Raw genomic sequence first — 19,820 nt, 5'->3', positions numbered from 1 at the left:
CCCTCCTGCACCTTAACCCCATTGCACGACGGGCAAAATACTTCGATTTTCTTAATATTAAGTTCAAGGCCCAGGCGGGGACCCTCCGACCTGATAATATCTAAAGCTTTGGCAACCTCTTTAGAGTCCCCAATAATTGTACCATCATCTAGGTACCAAGCATGAAAGAGAAGCTTATAGGAACTCTGGACTAGATGAATAAGTGGGTGCAGAACTAAGGCGAAAAGAAGAGGTTTCAAAGGTTTTCCTGCTGAACGCCAGTGGTGGACCAAATGTGGTCATCCCCCACATATAGCCCGGCCGGTTCCCCATATAAAAAGTTCACCCATAAGGAAATAGATGGACATCGGGCTCGAACCTCATTCAGAAGGGCAGTCCTATCCACCAAGTTGAAGGCATTACAAAAATCAATAGTAAGCATAGCCAATGACCCATCAGAATGGAACTTACTTAAAAACCTGTTCGCGCTATGAAGAACGGCCTCTGCACCACTAGGTACACCCACCCCAAACTGAAAGTCGCACAGGTATTTAGTAATGTCTTTCCCAACACCCCTCATAGCCACCTTAGAGATCAATCTTCTCCAAATGGCACCTACGGCAATGGGTCTAATCCCATTGTCCGGTTTGAGCAACGGTGTGAGAGGAGCCGACGCAATGAACTCTGCCAAAACCCTTAGGCATCTCCCCCCCCCCCAAACATAAATTAACCATCACAGTAGTAGCCTTTAGTAACCCAACAGCGATCGGCGACCCCTCTCCACAAAATGCATCCAAAATATGTTGTGCCCTCAATCCATTTCGTCCGCATGACGTCCCTTTAGGGAAGGATTTAATGCATCCAAGCACACAATCCTCATCAACAACAAGAGGAGGCTCAGAAAGCAATGAAGCAGGCATAACCGGCGGGGGCAAATTGGGATGCTTAGCCACTAACGCTTTCAAAGTGTCATTGCCGAAAGGTGCAACCCCTGAAGAGCATAATACTTTAATGGCGGCAGTAAAATGCCCGTCCGCCACTTATCGTAAACATTGTTTCACATTGGCGCATACCACAACATCATCGTGCTTAGCGAGAGGCTCCCCATGACTCGAGTTCACCCCTATAGGTGTGGCAAAAAAGGATAAAATGAGCGCATCAAAACCATCCTTAGCACCCCAACTTGCTAGTGCTTGTTGAATACTCTGACATTGCAAAGACTTTCTATTACCGGACCTGCGCTCCTGACGTTTAGAAGGTCTGAAAACACGCAGCGTGCACCGCGGTAACAAGAAAAGTTTCACCCATGCCTCAACAAAGTTTGGCATAGCAACCACCTTACCCAGAGCCGCAGTTAACGCTTGAGCAACACGACAACTATGAGGGATGCTCTTAACAGTTGTGATAGGAAGAGAGAAGACGCGGTCAAGGAGAACCTCATCCACCACTATCCCTCCCAAGGGAGCAACATCCCTCATAACATGTGGTTTATCAATCCCCACAATAAACTCCTCCACAGCTCCCACACCCTCGTTGTACTTGGTGACTCCATCAGCATGATGACACGTCCGTTTAAGAGCATTTGGACGCATACACACCCCACATAGCCACTGGTCCGAGGCCTTAAAAGCCTCCCCAACCGAAATAAATAAATCACAATCCATGGAAATGGCGTCCCGTAGGGTCCCTTTCCGCTCATCCGACGACAAATGAAGTCGTTTGATATGCGCCATTAACCGAGAGATCCCCCTTGACCCCGCCCGTCCATCCGGGCAACAATGGACCCCCCTAAAAGGACATGGCCAAACACCTACCGAACCCACACTATTTTCTAGGGTCTTAGACATAGCACCCTTATCAATTAATCCACCACGAGAAATGATGTCGAACCGACAACCATGTCCACCTCCCGTGCCCACCTCCCCCGATGGGGCTCCTTTGACAATCCGAGCCCTTGTCATAACCCCTCACGACAAAAAGGCTAACAAACAAACTCGAGCTGAGTTTTGGGAGTAAAAACCCGAACTAAGAGGAGAAAGGAGAGCAATCGCCAGTTGCTCTCCCCTCCGTAAACCCAAAAAAACCGATTAACTCATTGAGACATTTTATCGAACACCTGGCGGGCAGACCCAAAACGTGTCATAAATTGCATGTAAAAAAACGTGTCATAAATGCGTGTCAAAAACAGATGATAAAGAAATGCATGTCAGCTTTTCTTTATGACATGGCCTTCCTTGACACGATTTTACGTGTCATCTACCCCTTTAATGACGCGCAATACGCGTCACTAAAGGTATATTTTCTAGTAGTGAATGTTTTCGCTGGTGTCATTGTAAAAAAAACAACTTGATGTCTATTCAATTGTCAAACGAACACATTAAGAATGTATTTGGATTTCAATTCCCCCCAATTCCAATTTCTATTGGAATGTTCAGATTCCAAATCCAATTCATTCAAATTCCAAATCCGATGCAAATTCCAATTCCAATCCATTCCATTCCGTGAAACGAACACGCCCTATGGGTATGGAATTGGTTGATATGCACGTCTACCCGACCGGATTACACGATAACACATACTTGCTTAATTACCCAATTATATACTTGACATGATTTGCTTTATTTTTAGTAACAGCGGTATATTATACCCGATAATATTCCTAGTTCCTAACAACTCGATTTAATTTAGTATACGATATATTTTTTTCTTTGTTTTTTTCTCTTTCTCTTGTTACTAGTTTTGAAACAAGATTAACACTTTGTTCATTGCATTTCAGTACTATGTTTGAATAGAAAAGACCCGTGAATGTATCAGCTCCTAGATAAGAAGTAGCGGTCGCATACGTGCTGCATAATTTTGTTTACTAAGTAAAATTATACTTTTCAGTTAGAAACTTCTCTTTTTCAGGTAACAGGGAAACAAATAAAAATCATAGATATACCATGGGATAAGAAGCACACTCACAACATACAACACGTATATGACTTACGATTATAAAATCCTAAAAGCAGTATTGAAATGAAAAACGAATTAACAATGACAATATATAAGTAAACTACTTGCATTTTAGTGGATCTATATGTCTTCTCTTACTCTCTTCATATTGTAAACGCTTCCCATGATTGCAATGTGTATCTTGTCTATAGTCTTTTCAGCAAACATGAAAATCTTATGTCTCCACTTCTTCTTCAACACCAAAACTATCACAACACCCAAAAACCCTGTTGCAAAACCACAAGTTATGTTCAGATAAAACCATACCTTGTTGGGCTCATAAGCTGCTCCCTGTGTCTTCTTGGCTGTTGCGGTTGGGTCTTCATGGTTGGAGCAATTCGTTGGCAACGGAGCTCCACATAGATCTTTGTTCCCAGCATATATTGATGGATCGATGAGGGTCTGCAATTGATTTCCTGTTGGAATTCTGCCCGACAAGTTGCTGTTTGACAAATTCAAATGGCTTAAAAATGTCAATTTTGAAATACTCAGGGATCGGCCCGTCCAATTACTCGTTTCCTGATAAATCGAGAGAGTTTAATGCTGTCATGTTTCCAATGTTTTCTGGAATGCCTCCACTAAGATGATTATTGGAGAAATTGAGACCCACCAATACACTTAGTGCAGTTAATTCTACGGGTATCTCTCCGACAAGTTTATTGCTTGAAAGGTCTATGTTACTGAAATAATACCAATTGCTCGTATATTCAAGAGAGATGCCTTTGATTATCTGAGTCAACACCTCCTCAGTGCCTTCACCAAAGTAAGGACGGTAATTTTTATTACCCATACCTTGCAATTCTCCTAAACAATGAGGGATTGTTCCTCTTAAGTTGTTATTCGCAACATCCAAAATTTGAATCTCTGAATTTGTGCACAAAGTTTGAGGAATATCTCCCGTGAAGTTATTGTTGTGTAACCTAAAAACCCACAAACCTTTAATTTTTTCTCCAATCCATTCGGGTATTTTTCCACAAAATGCATTATCACCCACATCTAAAACCTCTAGCCAAGTTAAATTCCAATTTCCTATGGGAAGCTCACCACTAAAGTTATTATCATTCAAGTTTAACGATCTCAATGATGAAAAATTCCCTATAAAACTTGGAAGGATGCCACTTAACTCATTTGAGTTTAATCTCAAGAACTGCAATTCTTGCAGATTCATTAAACAATTGGGAATTTCCCCAGTTAACTTGTTTTTGGAAAGATCAAGATTAACTAAATCTGTCCTCTTGCACAAGGACCACGGAATCGACTCATTGAAATTGTTGTTTTGAAGAAATAATCTCAGTTGAACGAAATCTCTATCATCATCAATATTAGGAACCCCGCTAGGAAGGTTGGTTAAAGGCCCACTAAGGTTGTTGTAGGAGAGATCTAAGATAGGAATGACAGGTGTCTTTCGCAACCATGTGGGCAGAGGTCCTGACATGGTTGTATTAGACAATATTAATCTATGAAGTTCCCTCTGACTTCGAAGTCACTGTGGAAATCCGTTTACAATCTGGCAAGATGTGAGATCAATTTGTATTAACTGGAATGGAGGAAGCCACTTGTGTGAAACGTTGATTATCAACTTACTGTTAAAAGCTGCTTTCAAGTCCTTTAACATCGAAAGGTTAGCAAAATGGTCAAAAACAACTCCCTCCAAAGAATAATGAGAGACGTCAAGAGAACGGAGTTTAGGGAGTTGGCCAATAGAAACTGGAATTGAACCATTCAAGTCATTATAAGAAAGGTAAATTTCAGTAAGTTTCCGAGGGAATGTCGGAACAGGACCTGTTAACTTGTTATTCGATAGATCAAATACTTGTAATGATTTTAATTTTCTCACAGATCCTGGAATTGGACCTGTTAAGTTGTTTGAAGATAGATCTAAGTGTTGGATAAGGGTTGTTAAATTATGAAGAATATGAGACAGATGTGTCTCTTGGTGGTTAATAGATGACAAGTGGAGCTCTAATAAAGAAGGAATCATGTTTAGCAAGTTCTCAAAGTTTGATGCAAAGTTTGATATTGCACCAAGAGGAATGAATGAAAGATCTAGGGATTGTAAGGATGTCATGTTTTGAAAAAAGTAAGGGAGTTGACCTGTGAAATAATTCCTACTAAGATCCAGGTGTTCGATGTTGGAAAGCGTAATGCTCAAATTATGAAGCGCGTCAAGGTCGTCAATTACAAGACCACAACTTGACAAACTTAATACTTTTAACGATGGAGTTTGGTAAAACACCACGTCCAGGATTTTCGCTTCCATAAGATTCACAGAACTTAAGTCAAGATGCTCAAGCAACGAAAGCCTGGAAATCCATGTCACATCATGAGCGAACAGCTTTCCTATTGGATCATATGAACTAAGATCAAGAGTCTTTAAATTGGAAAGATTTCCTAAGTGATGAGAAACGATACCCGAAAAACCTTAATTGGAGAGATTGAGGTAGGTCAGTTGTTTCAAGGATCCAATGAACTCAAGGAATCGACTTCCATAAAAATCATTCCCACTCAAGTCCATGTATTTCAGATGCTTCAACTCTCTTAAAGAAGTGCCAAGCTCTTTACTAACCAAGTATTCTCTATAAGAGGTACCGATATCACCTCTGAGATGAAGACTTTCAACATTTCCTGTTACACACCATCACACGTGACTCTTTCCCAGCGGCAACAGTCAGTTCCAACCCAAGATGACAACATACCATTACAGTCTGTGACACTTTGTTTGAACTTGAGGAGAGCTAGTCGCTCATGCTCAAAGCAAGCCACAGTGGTATTACAAGTACTCAAACCGGTGTTTGTGGCTGTAACCAAAAATATAGTTACAAAAATGAAATAGAGCCGCAAACCCCACTTATTCCCCATAATTTAATCCCACAGCCCTGATTAATTAAGCTAGTAAAATATTGAACTGTAAAGGTGGATTCTTATAATGAAGTGATGTGTTCTTGAGATTAACTTCACCATCATTTATAGATCTAGAAGACTTGGAAGTCAATACAGCGATAGGTGTCCACAAACACATAACATCTGGGTCATGCTCTGTTTTCTAATTCTCCACACAAAGTGACAAAACTTTCCAGTTATATAAATTTTATTTTTTTTTATTTTTACAGCTATTTTTTTTCCACCCATTCCACCTCATGTCTCAAGGAAGAATAAAATCGATAAGCATTTGGTTATAAAGAATACACTTTTGTCACCGAATCAAATTGGTGGTTATACGCATTTGAATTGATAAACATAATTAATCTATTGATTAATTAATGAAGAGAAACTTCTTGTTATTGAAGACTTGAAAGTCAATTCGGGGGCCATTTGTATTCACAAACATTTATTCTTTGGACCCCTCTATATATTTCTTTTCAGGAATTTAAAAACACGTTGTTTTCATTTCACACAATTTTTTTTATTCTTTTGTTTTTATAATTACCTTTATAATAAACTAGTGTTTTATTCAGCGTGTTGCGCCAAGTAGGTTGGTAAGACCCGGATGATGATAAAACTCAAGTGCTATCAGTCCCAAGCGTTGGGGCGGCAAATCGACGCAAATTAAGCCAATTTCGGTTACACGCGTTATTGTACCGGAATTAAAGCAAAAATAAAACAAACAAAATTATAAAAATTGAGGTGGACCAATGGATGGTGTTGGTTGATAGGTCGCTAGTAAAACCCGGCCGTTGTCGATTCCGGGCGTTGAGATGGTCAGTCTACGCAAATGTATCGGTTTCCTTCACGTTTGTTACAGTCAAAAAAATAAAACTAAAAAAAATAACAAAATCAGTATTCGGTCGGTTTTAATGTTCGGGAATTCGGTCGGTTTTCATCACTTTCGTTACGGTTACTATACCGGAACCAAAACAAAACAAAACAAAACAAAAACAAAATTGGCATTCGTTTGGTTTTGTTATGTTCGTTACAGGCCAAAAACTAAAATAAAATAGAAAATATACTTGCACCGATAAAGTTCCGTAAAGTGGCCTAATAAAAGCTTTACGGCACCAAAGTTTACAGGTGTTATATATGATATGAATTGATATGGAATCAATGCATTCAAACAAGCAGTATTTTTAACATTTTCACACATGATGTATTAATTAGGGTTGAATTTATTTAAAGGGGCATGGTACGGTTTGAATTTATGGAACAAAATTTTGTGAACTATGCTATAAAATTAGATTACGATTCTGTAAAGTTAATATTAATAAGCAAGTATAACTCAGAGAATTTTTAAAGCTGTGATTGATAACATTATTGAGTTAAAACAGTTTAAGAAGATAATCCATGGATCATGCTTTTTAAACAGTCATGGTTTCAAATCGTTAGGGAATAAACATGGTTTCTTTTGCCTTGGCATAACGAAACTCGAGTCAAATATCAAATTATCCACATATACAAATCAATAACCTATCCTACGAGTTTTGGTCTTTATATAGTCTAAAAGTTAGTTACTATTTTGTGAGACAATCATTTTCTCGAATCTAGTTCTGTTACAAACATAATGTAGAAACATTGTTGTCATGTTGTATTCTACTAATTATTACTTATTATAAATAGTATTGTGGAAGAGATAATGTGAGTTATACGAGTATGCTTAAAAATCACTGTTCATGTTAATGCTGTTTTTAGACACTAGTTAATTTTAAATGTGGATTTCTTAGAGGAAATTAAGTGATGCGGTCATAGAACAAAGTTATGGAGCTCCCAAGGTGACAAATGGATGGTGTCACCATGGCGAAAAGTATTGTGTGTGTGTGAAGAGTAAAAAAAATCTAGCTCCATAAACTCCATTAACGGTTACATAACTTTATTCAAAGCTATATATATTCAAGTTATAATTTAATCACAACATCCCTCAATCTTAACTTGGATAACATTAATTTTTCCCCGATCACTCTTAGTAAAATAATTTATGCTTTTTATTTAACGGAAAAAAAAAAAAAACTTAAATCAGTTAACCAAAAATTAGATTTTCTTCCAAGTCATGATATGCTCTTTCAAGATGTCACCATTTAGGGATCTTATGTTGTTTTCACCTGCTAAAAGAGGCAATGGGTGATTATTTTGAGAGTGTACACAATAAATTATATTGCTACACATTGCTCAAGTCAATTAACATTAACTAAAACGTTCAATGAATTCAAATTGATTAAAACATTAAATATTAAAAACTTAATATTTGGTCCTTAGTTTCAAAGTCTTGTTCAAAATTTGGAACATATAAACTTAGTTTGAAATCTGACTAAAATTTAAAACATTAAATATTATAAAACTTCCCATTTGGTCTTTAGTTCTTCAAAGTCATGTTACCCAAAACATTTCTAAACTTCTATCACCGAATTTCATAATTTATGATGAATAAACTTAAGCGGTTCGTATATTTCTTTGCTTCAATTTGGGTACAATTCTTAACCTATTTGTATGGGTTTTTGAGTTTTATATTTTTTTATGAACTCTATTTTATGTCAATGATTACATCTTATAATAGCTATATTGATAGTACTATAATCTTAAATACATATCGATGTGCAGTTTTTTCTTTAGCATATGAGGTTCTTTTAGAATCGATTTTATGACAAAACATATCAAAAAGCTCAAAATTTGAGTTATATAATATCTCGATCACTTGCTCTTATCATGGATTAATAATTAGTTAATAACTAGTAATGTGACCCCCGCGCTGCGGCGGGGTAAACTGTGAAAAAAATCATTTTGATATAAAACATAGCAACCTAGTTTTAGCAATGCAATGCCCTAGTCATTAGATTAATAAACATTCAATCATATTTTGACACAAAGCTTACATGTTATGTTCATAAATAAGCAAGTTTTTTTTAATGATCCTAAAGGTTAGGTATCGATAAGAAAAGTTGTAGCGATAACATTAAACCGCACCAAAAGCAGCCTTGAAAACGTTAAACCACGCATACACGTTAAGAATGGTAACTCCCATGTGAAATATAAAAAATTGTCCATTAGATCGTTAATTATTTTGGGGTTTTTACGAAAAATAAAACTTCGATTAGGTTGGTAAATAAACTAATGAAAAGTATAATTTTTAACATGAAGGGAAAAGACAATGGATTTGTTACTTTATAAAGAAAGTTACTCAATAACTCTCTAGTAAACTTTAAAATATTTTTGAAAACCAGAAATTACATTTTGGTCCCTGGGTTTTGAAATTGGCAGAATTGGTCCCTCGACTTTGAAAATTGACATTTTTGGCCCGAATTTTACGTGATGTTACATCCTTCCCACCTTGAAATAAATCTCGTCATCGAGATTGCTTACGAGAACAAGTGGGGGTATTTCTTTTTCATTTCTGATTTGAGTTCCCAAGTATACTCAGGTCCTCGTCGGGAATCCCATCTAACCTTCACAATTTTCAAAGTTCGTCTTTTAAGTTTCTTAGTTTTTGAATCTTTAATTTGGATGGGACGTTCTACAAATTAAATTCTCATTGATTTCTACGTCTTCTAAGGGCATTGTTAGAGATTCATCGGCTAGACATTTTCGTAGGTTTGAAACATGGAATACATCGTGTATTCCTTGCATTTCCTCGGGTAGTTGCAAACGGTATGCGATGATACCAATTCGTTCGAGTACCTCGAAGGGTCCAACGAATCGAGGACTTAGTTTGCCTTTCTTGCCGAATCGGACTACGCCTTTCCACGGCGAGACTTTCAAAAGAACTTTGTCACCAACATTGAATTCTAATGGCTTACGACGGACATCGGCGTAACTCTTTTGGCGGTCACGTGCCATTTTAAGTCCTTCTCGGATTTGAAGAACCTTGTCGGTAGTTTCTTGGACTATTTCGGGTCCAGACAATTGATTGTCTCCAGTTTCAGACCAGCACACGGGCGTCCTACATTTACGACCATATAACGCCTCGAATGGTGCGGCTTGAATGCTCGAGTGATAACTATTGTTATACGAAAATTCCATTAGGGGTAAGTGGTCGTCCCAACTTCCACCTAAGTCTATCACACAAGCGCGGAGCATATCTTCCAACGTTTGAATTGTCCTTTCGCTTTGCCCATCAATTTGTGGATGATAGGCGGTGCTAAGGTTTAACTTTGTACCGAGTGCTTGTTGGAAGCTTTTCCAGAAGTGAGACGTGAAACGACTGTCTCGATCGGAAATTATTGATAGCGGTACTCCATGCAAAGCAACGATGTTGTTCACATAAATACGTGCTAATCTATCCATTGAGTATGACTCGTTGATAGGAATGAAGTGTGCGGATTTTGTTAAACGATCCACAATCACCCATATAGCATTATGTTGTCGAGTCGTCTTCGGGAGTTTGGTTATGAAGTCCATAGTGATTAATTCCCACTTCCAAACGGGAAGTTCGGGTTGCTGAAGCAATCCCGAAGGCTTTTGATGTTCAGCCTTGACTTTCAAACAAGTTAGACATTTCGCAACGTGCGAAGCGATGTTCATTTTCATTCAATTCCACCAGTAGTTTGCTTTAAGATTTTGGTACATTTTGTCACTACCGGGGTGCATCATATACTTAGACTTATGAGCTTCGTTCAGAATCTTCTCACGGAAGTTTCCAACAATCGGTACCCAAATTCGGTTCCCCATTCTAAGGATACCATCGTCACCTTTGACTAACGAGTCAACGGTGCCGTTACGCTTTTCATCGGAGATCTTGTTTTCATGAATAGCTTGAGTTTGAGCAGATTTTATTTGGTCGATAAGATCAATTTAAAGTTCTAGCCTTAACGCTCGGACTCTTTTTGGCTTTTCGTGCTCTTTACGACTTAAGGCATCAGCCACAACGTTGGCTTTACCTTCGTGATAAACGATTTCACAGTCATAGTCGTTAAGAGTTTCCATCCAGCGTCGTTGGCGCATGTTAAGCTCTTTTTGCTCAAAGATGTGTTTCAAGCTTTTATGATCGGTGTATACGATAAATCTAACTCCATAAAGATAGTGCCTCCATATCTTAAGTGCAAAGATTATGGCGCCTAACTCTAAATCGTGAGTCGTGTAGTTCTTTTCGTGCACCTTGAGTTGACGAGAGGCGTAAGCGATAAACTTCTTTGATTGCATTAGTACACATCCCAAACCAGAATGAGATGTATCACTAAAGACAACAAAGTCTTCAGTACCTTCTGGCAAAGCCAGTATAGGAGCTTGGGTAAGCTTTTGTTTAAGTATATCAAACGCCTCTTGTTGCTTTGTTCCCCATTCATACTTGATGTTCATACGAGTTAAAGAAGTTAGGGGAACATCGATTCGTGAAAAGTTTTTAATAAACCTTCGATATTAGCCGGCCAAACCTAAGAAACTTCGAATCTCGGTTGGCGACTTTGGGATCTCCCACTTCGAGATGGCTTTAATCTTAGCGGGATCTACTTGAATACCATTGACATTGATGACGTGACCAATAAATTGCACTTCGTGCAACCAGAATTCGCATTTCGAGAACTTAGTGTACAATTTCTCGGTTCTAAGGATTTCAAGTAGGGTTCGAAGGTGGACTTCATGATCATTCTTAGACTTAGAGTAAATAAGTATGTCGTCGATGAAGACGATAATGAATTTATCCAAGTAAGGTTTGCATATACGGTTCATCATGTCCAAAAATGCGGCTGGCGCATTAGTAAGTCCAAACGGCATGACCGTGAACTCATAATGTCCATACCTTGTTCGAAAAGCGGTTTTCGGAATATCTTCGGATTGAACTTTAAGTTGATGATAGCCGGAACGAAGATCGATTTTAGAAAAGTAGCTAGCACCTTGAAGCTGATCGAATAGGTCATCGATACGTGGAAGTGGATAACGGTTCTTGATTGTGACTTTGTTGAGAGCTCGGTAGTCAATACACATCCGCATGGATCCATCTTTCTTCTTAACAAATAGTATCGGCGCTCCCCATGGCGATGAACTTGGTCGTATAAAGCCTTTCTCGAGAAGTTCGTCCAATTGTTTCTTCAATTCCTTCATCTCAGTTGGTGCGAGGCGATATGGAGCTTTAGCGATCGGAGCAGTTCCAGGAATTAGATCAATTCTAAATTCTACTTCACAATCGGGAGGAATGCCAGGGAGTTCGTCGGGAAATACATCGGCATAATCAGAAACAATAGGAACGTCTTTGATTTCTTTAGGTTTTGATTCTTCGGTGACGTAGGCCATGAATGCTAAGCATCCTTGATTTAAACATTTGTTAGCCCTTATCATGGAGATTAGGGTAACTCGGCCTGCGTCTTTATCCCCTTCAATTTGTATAGTACATTTGTCAGGGGCTTGAAGTTCAACGGTCTTGCTGTTGCAAAGGATACGAGCATGGTTGTCGGATAGCCAATCCATACCCAATACAACATCAAAACCGGCAAGAGTCATGGGTAACAAATGAATAGGCAAAACGTAACCGGCTAGAAAAATTGTTCCATTTTCTAAGGCTTCGGTAATTTTTACAGTTTCGCCATTAGCGGTCTCGACGCTTAGAGTTTTATTGAGTTTGATTAAAGGTTCGCTTAATAGACTACAAAACTTATAATCTATAAAACTTAAGTTGGCACCTGAATCAAACAAGACTCTAGCATAAGCGTTGTTAACAAGAAACGTACCGGTGATAGTTTCTCTTGTGTCGGCCGCTTTCTTCGTGTCTAGGACGAAGACTCTTGCATTGCCCTTCTTGGGCTCGTTCTTTTGGCCGCTACCACCCGCACCACCAGTCGCCGGCTTATTCTTGGGACACTCGAAGCTAAGATGTCCCATCTCTTTACAGTTATAGCAGTATAGCAGGTCATCTTCTTCTTCCAACAATCAGCCGCAGCGTGGCCGGGTTTGTGACATGATTCACAAAGTCGTGGAGCTAGAAGACATCTACCCCGGTGATATTTTTTTCAGATTTTGCATTGTGGGATGCCGGGGTTGAAGCCAGACCTTCGTTGGTCAGTTACCTTACCCTTGAAATGGGTATTCCCTTCCTTCTTCGGGTCTTGCAATGTTGCACCCTTCTTGTCTTCTTCTTTATTGCGGATCATTCAGCCCATCAGGTATCCAGCCAACTCCATCGCGGAGTCAGTGGTTTGTGGCAAGTGTGACCTCACCATGTCACGAATCTTTCGTGGCAGTCCCCAAATGTAAACTCGGGTGTGACTAGCTGGGGAACTAAACGACAGTACTCGTGGAATTTCGTGTTGTACTCACGAAGGTTTGTTCCGACAACCTTGTGAGCCAAGAACTTGGTTTGTATCTGGTCCGTCTCATGCATCGGACAGAACTTCGACATTAACAACTCCTTGAATTCGTTCCAGGTCAATTTGTACATCACCTCCCTTCCTCTACTCATCATCAGTGTGTTCCACCATTCCAGTGCTTCGCCCTTGAACATCAGGGCGGAGTATTAAATCTTCTCTTCATCGGAACACTTGCTCGTAATCACAATTGTTTCCATCTCTTCGAGCCACCTCACCGTTGTGATGGCTCCCTTGTCGCCATAATTCTCTTGGCCCATAGTACTTAAAATCTTTGAACGAGCATCCTCCTATCTTAAGTTTCTTTAATTCTTTTCTAAGACCCTTATCGTCGTTTGAATCATGATCACTCTCTTCCTCACGTGAAGGTCGAGTACGGGGTTTAGAAACAGATTTTCGAGAAGGATTTTCAGATTGAGTATGTTTTGTTTGTCTAGATCGGGATCTATTTTCAGATTCTTCCTGAACAGCTTTTCTGATCATTTGCTGAATTTGATTCATATATTTGTCGGGAATTGGTTCCTCTTTCTCGGGACCTTTTCCTCTTACTTCTCGTCATTCGGCTTCCTTTCGGGAAACCTCGCGATTATCGCTTTGTCTAGACATTCTTTTATCTTTTTATTCTTTTTATCTGAAATTTAACAGATTTCTTTTCTTAATATACTAATTTATTTATTTTACATTCATATACATATCATAAACGATATGTATATTATTTTTTTTAATTTGTGTAACACCCCGTAACCGCAGCGGAAACGTAAACGGGATGCAACAGACACATCTGATATCAACAGCATTGCTTATAAAGAAAACACCACTACATTAATTTACATCATGTTACATTGTTCCGAGTTTAGTTACCGTCTAGGCGATAGCACATAAGTTTTACCAACATTACATTAACATAATTAATACAAAATGATCACTAAGCTTCCACAAAAAGCACGCATCATCAAGTATGTAGCACTTATTCCAGTTTGGGAGTACCTAGAAAGCATGGAAAGAAAACGGGTCAACTACGAATAGTTGGTGAGTTTCACTAATGTAAATAAACATTGACAAATCATTATGATAAATCATATATCAGCGATGTAATTATGCTGAGCCCACAAGTGAAATCTCTGACTATCACACACAACCCCGTGGCATACTCCGCCCACGAACCTGCCCCAAACCGCTATGCCTAACATTACATAGCAAAATAAATATAACACCCAATATAGACATGTGCAACTGGCTGGGAAACATCAGCAATTCCATGCCGGACCAGTTGGGTTTGTCAGACCAATAGTACTATCCACACTCTACCGGCTTTCAGTTAATCACTCGTGTTGCGGGGCCTTACAATGTTAGTAACTCAGACAATTACCATCTTAGTACATTTCCTTACGATTCCCGTACAATAAAACATATATAAATACACGCAAATCCATGCGTTCAGTATGTACTTAAACATTTTAGTAACAACATGCTTTCCGCCCCGGGAAAATATTTAAAAACAATTTAGGAAAAAGGGGCTCGTGAAACTCACCTTATCGCAACAAGTAGGTATCACAGTACACCAGCTATTAGCCCGGATCTGTAATACGATCCCTAAGTTCGTTACTATACAATCACTATTAATACAACTTTAACCCAGAAACACTTTTCCGGACTCAGATTGTGATTCGTTTAGAGTTTAACAGTCAAAATTACTATTATTTTGTTTTCCCCGTTTTGCGTGCCTAGCACGGTTATCCGTTTTTACGTTTCAAAAAATGAGTTTGGTCACACACGACCCGAAAATAGTGGTTGACTGATATTTTATTTAAAGTTGTGAAATTAGAGCTCGGTTTAGGCGCCCCGATTGGCCGCGGGACCCGTTTCCGTCTTTAGCGCACCGGAAACTGTTAAATCGGGTAAAAATTACTCAAATCATCCGAATTATTTTCGGATGATTTATTTTTACTTGTTTAGCTTAGTTATATGAAAATAGTCCATTTTTAGGGTTTTTATACACCAGTCAGCTCGCTTATGCGAACTTTACCGGTTTACGCGTTTTAAGCTTTAAAAGTTTGTTTTTATCTTCTTTTTAGCACAAATAAATATCCGTTTAATCTCGGATCTTGAAATTTTGCACAAATCACTTTTTGACATTGGGGATTTTAATAAAAATATTTCCAGAATTAATTTTTATATTTAAAATTTATTTATCTATTTTTAAACACCATTTAAACACTAAATATGTCGTAAATACCAAACGATCTTAGAAAAATCCCAAATTTTTCCTGGATGACCCCTGCCATCCACATAGTCCCCTGTAATTTTTCCAGAACCAAAATCTCATTTTACATGCCATTTTCACTAAAACCGAGCTAGAAAACCCTAGAACTCGTTTAACCGAAAAGCCTACTTAGACTTCTCCAACTAACCCCAAATTTTGTGTGTGACTTATACATGTTATAAAAAGCTTATCTGAAATTTTCCAGAATTTTTCATGATATTTAACTATTTGTCACCATTTTTGGCCAAAACCGAGCATTAAATTCACCAAATATTCATCCTTTGTCCAAAAATTACCAAAAATTCACATAACACATATTTTCATATATTTAGCACCTCTGTAAAATTTCATGACCTAACTCTAAACGAGTCACAATCTGTCCAAAACTTAATCATCACACAAAAACCGAACTACCTTGTGTTTCTAGCTTCAAATCGCAAGGATCTCGCTTTCTAGCCTTTGCTATCAACTAGATACAACACCTAAAAGCACAATAACACCACACCAAGCAAGTTACACCCACAATCAAGCCATTTCTTTCATGGTTTCGGTTATGATATAAAAACAAAGATTTCACCGTAAAAATTCGTTTTTGGTTCGTTTAACTCCTTTCTTGGACCAAGATCCCTTGTATAACCCGTATACATCACTTGATCATGCAAGAATCGGTTTCATCTCGGGTTTTCACCCTTTTTTCACTTGAAACCTCATTTTCTTGTAATTAAACTCGAGAAAGGAAGATGCAAACGAATATAACCCGATCTTTACCTCGTTGTTCTTGCTACAATTGTCGGTTTTTAGTTCAATGTTTGGAGAGAGTTGAAGATCTTCAATTGTTTGGTTTAGAAAAAAGAAATGATAAGGCTTGGGGTAACCCCCCTAGCCGATCGGAACATAAAGGGGGAGGTGGGGTGGGACCCACCTCTCCATTCTAAGCCACATATTTGGATTCTGTAATCTGGATAATGTTTTGGATAATCTGGTTCAGTTCGTTTTTCGGTTAAATGTCTAATTTGGCTTAAAACGAGGCTAAAACGGTCGTTTTTCGGCTAAAAAATGAAATTTATATAAAACCGATTTAAAAACTTTAAAAACTTAAACCATGACATTTATTATCTTAGAACATCATATTATTAATAATTATGCATCTTTTTCGGCTTGATCGATCGTCTCTTGCTCGGTTTGGTATTAAAGGTTTCGTTTAACGTACCGATGTACCATTAATCGAAATTTCTTTTTCTGTGCTTTAATCACTTATCCCGAAGCTTTAACACTTCGTAAACATCACTAAATATTATGTATCTCGTCTATAATGTATCCCCGATTCGTTCGGGCTTCAATAACCGTTAATCGGTTAATCGTATTTCCAATACGATTAACTGTATAATCGAGTATGATTCGTACCATGAATCATACATACTCGTATAAACGCATCATAATTCACATAGTCATTATTAAATAACACATAAATAGTATATTCCGGTTAGGGTATACCTGATTCTGCCGGAATCGTTACAATTTGTATATCGTTTAAGCGATATATAAAGTCCTATCCTTATTACATATTATACATACTTCACACATAACATACAAACTATATTACAAATATAAACTTCATTCTTCGAACACACCATCATTACTATCCACTTAGTCCTTCATAAATTTCTTCACTACCCTTGTCAACTTGTTGCATTTGCGAAGAAGCTTTTCTCCTATCTTCTTCTTTTTCTTCTCATCCACATCAATCTTCTTCTTAAGGTCATCAGTTTCGTGTAAGGCTCGGTCCAAATGCTCCTCTTGGGACTGAGGCATGTCAGTCGGACACCCATATCTTAGAGGTGGGTCGCGGTAACCCATCATCACAATATCATAGTGGTTCTTGGGATCAGGGTATGGAGTTGCACTCTCTTCAGAAGTATAATTGAAGAATGCTTCGGCTGCTTCATTTTGCTCACGGATTTCATTAGCCTGTTCTTCAATGGATGGAATCTCGCCTTGGTATGGTGGGAAACTTGATAACGCTTTTCCCTTGAGTTCGTGGAGAAATTTCATGTATGGATTGACAGAAACATAGCTTGGGGTGGAGTGTTGTTCTTCTTCCGGTGTGGTTACTTCATTTGGATTGTCCGGATATTCTTCCTCGGGGTCGGTTTCCTCTTCCGGTTCCTCTTCTGATTCTTCTTCTGGTTCCTCTTCTGGTTCTTCCTCGGTCTTTTCCGGCATATGTATCTTCTCGTATGGCATCGTCACTCTTATCTTCGGTTTGTGAGAGGGTCCTTCCTTGTTGACACGGGAATTAGCAGTATCCATAGTTGAAGTGCCGGTATGCCACCTTCGTTGATCGGAGTGGCATTGCATCCAGTCGGATGAAGAAGATTTCGGTTCCTCCTTGATTGGTAAGTTGGAGAGGAAAGCGTATGAAGGATGTGGATTTGGTGGGTAATACGTTGAACCTCCAGATAGCTGATAAGTGGGAATCTCAGTAGGATGATATGTCGGTATTTCGGATGGTTGGTACATTGGAAGGCTTGTTGGATGATAGCTGGAGTGTCTTGGTGCTTGATACACTTGATGTGGAGTGTTATCTAGGTGGTAGATTAGACTTGGATTGGGGTTTTGGTTAAGTTCCTCGTTGGAGTTGAAAAATGATTCAAAGTAATCCTTGCTCATGATGCCTTGTGGGAATTTGTAATATTTCCTTGCTCTTCTTGCTTCATTATCATAGTATTCCATTAACTTCTCATAAGACATCTTGATAGGTAGTTTAGATTGAGGAGAGGGAAACAAAAGGTTACCAACCAATCTTATCCCTATTCAAATAAACAAATAATATTTCCTATGCTTGGATCGAAGCTTGGGTATTGTTTTATGATACCCAATTCGCTAAGATCGATGGCTCTGATACCAACCCGTCACACCCCCATTCTAGGCCTAGGAGTGTGAGCCATAGTTGGTATCGTATTTGTAAATAAATCAGAGTAGCGGGTTAATGCGGAAGACTTATAAAAACTTAAGGATCGATATTATAAAATATTTACAATACAAAAGATGAGACGGAAGTCTCGTTTAGTTTACTTGTTTATATGTTTTAAAAAACCACCGTATTTTAATATTTACACAAAATTTATCCGAGCCATCGGATACTTGAGCTTTCTTCGTCCTCAAGCTCTATTCTTGATTACCTGCAAAACGTTAATAAAATACGTCAGCAACGAATGCTGGTGAATATGCTGACGCTAAAAATATTTTCTTTACTTAATCACCCCTCGAGACCACGTCAGTCTCGGCCCATCTTGGCTTAGGAATAATCAAATTAAAACAGTCATCATAAACTCGAGTCTCTACTCTAGGTCACCTCAGCAAAACACCGCAGTGTTTCGACATACTTAGGTACCATAAATATACACAAATTCATTCTCACTCGGACATACTTTGGTCCGACCCATCGTGGCTGGAGGTTGTGACCAGGCGTGGTGCGATGTGCCCACCGCATACCACATAAGTAAGGATCCAGACAAACATATACCACAGCCTGAGGGCTAAGTTTATACTCTTATTTACAATGTTTTTAGAGACACGAAGCCTCATGTAAAGTTTTACACATAAAAAATTTGTTTGTTTGAAAACAAGTTTATAAAAGTGGGGCGTATTCACCTTTTCAATGGGATCGGCTTCCAACACCGTCCGTTAGTCTTTCTTCGCTATCTCGCACCTATAGTACGAGTATAACATTCATTAGTCGGATACACGATCCGGCTTAAGACCTTTAGTCTTATCATCTCGATGAACCTTTAGTTCATTTTCTTTTACTTTAAAACCTTTAGTTAAAAAGTAAACTTTATAAACCTTTAGTTTATATTTAAAAACCCGACGTTTCTTCTTCTTTAAGAAACGTATTTCTTTTATTATTTAAGTATACTCATTATACCTAAATAATATATCTATACAAAGAGTAATTATATATATATATATTCACATATATATTTCATCTTTCTTTTCTTCATTTTCTTTTTTATACTTTTCTTTGTTATCGAGAATAATATCGACTTAGGGTATTAAGCCCTTTCAATATTTTATTATATTTTTGGTCGGGCATTATACCTCCCTTCGTCGGTTTAGAAATACCCTTTTCACTCGGGCAGCACTTCGACTCTATCCTTGTTATCAACACTCGATTGATCTATCCTTGACACGCTTATCAAGCCATCAACACCCTTGGCACGTACTTCGAGGTAAATGCCGGAACGTCGGACAACACCTCCTCTTAACTCGGAACGTTGACGGAAAGTAGCACGGAAATCGAGGTAATGGGCACGGAAAACGAGGTTTCGGGGCACGTTTATCGAGACGGATCGTTGGCACGTATTACA

General features: G+C 38.5%; 1 pseudogene; it reads right to left on the bottom strand.

The window, feature by feature from the left end:
• Positions 1–3,054: 3,054 nt before the first annotated feature.
• On the bottom strand, positions 3,055–5,884 carry LOC143565030 (receptor-like protein EIX1; annotated as a pseudogene).
• Between the last annotated feature and the right edge of the window lie 13,936 nt (positions 5,885–19,820).

Source organism: Bidens hawaiensis, unplaced genomic scaffold, assembly GCF_021521415.1.
Source record: "Bidens hawaiensis isolate Kalapana, Puna unplaced genomic scaffold, B.hawaiensis_p1.1 tig00022235_1, whole genome shotgun sequence".
Taxonomy (NCBI): domain Eukaryota; kingdom Viridiplantae; phylum Streptophyta; class Magnoliopsida; order Asterales; family Asteraceae; genus Bidens; species Bidens hawaiensis.
Note: the sequence above shows the minus strand (reverse complement) of the source record. Positions and strands in the feature narration are given on the sequence as shown.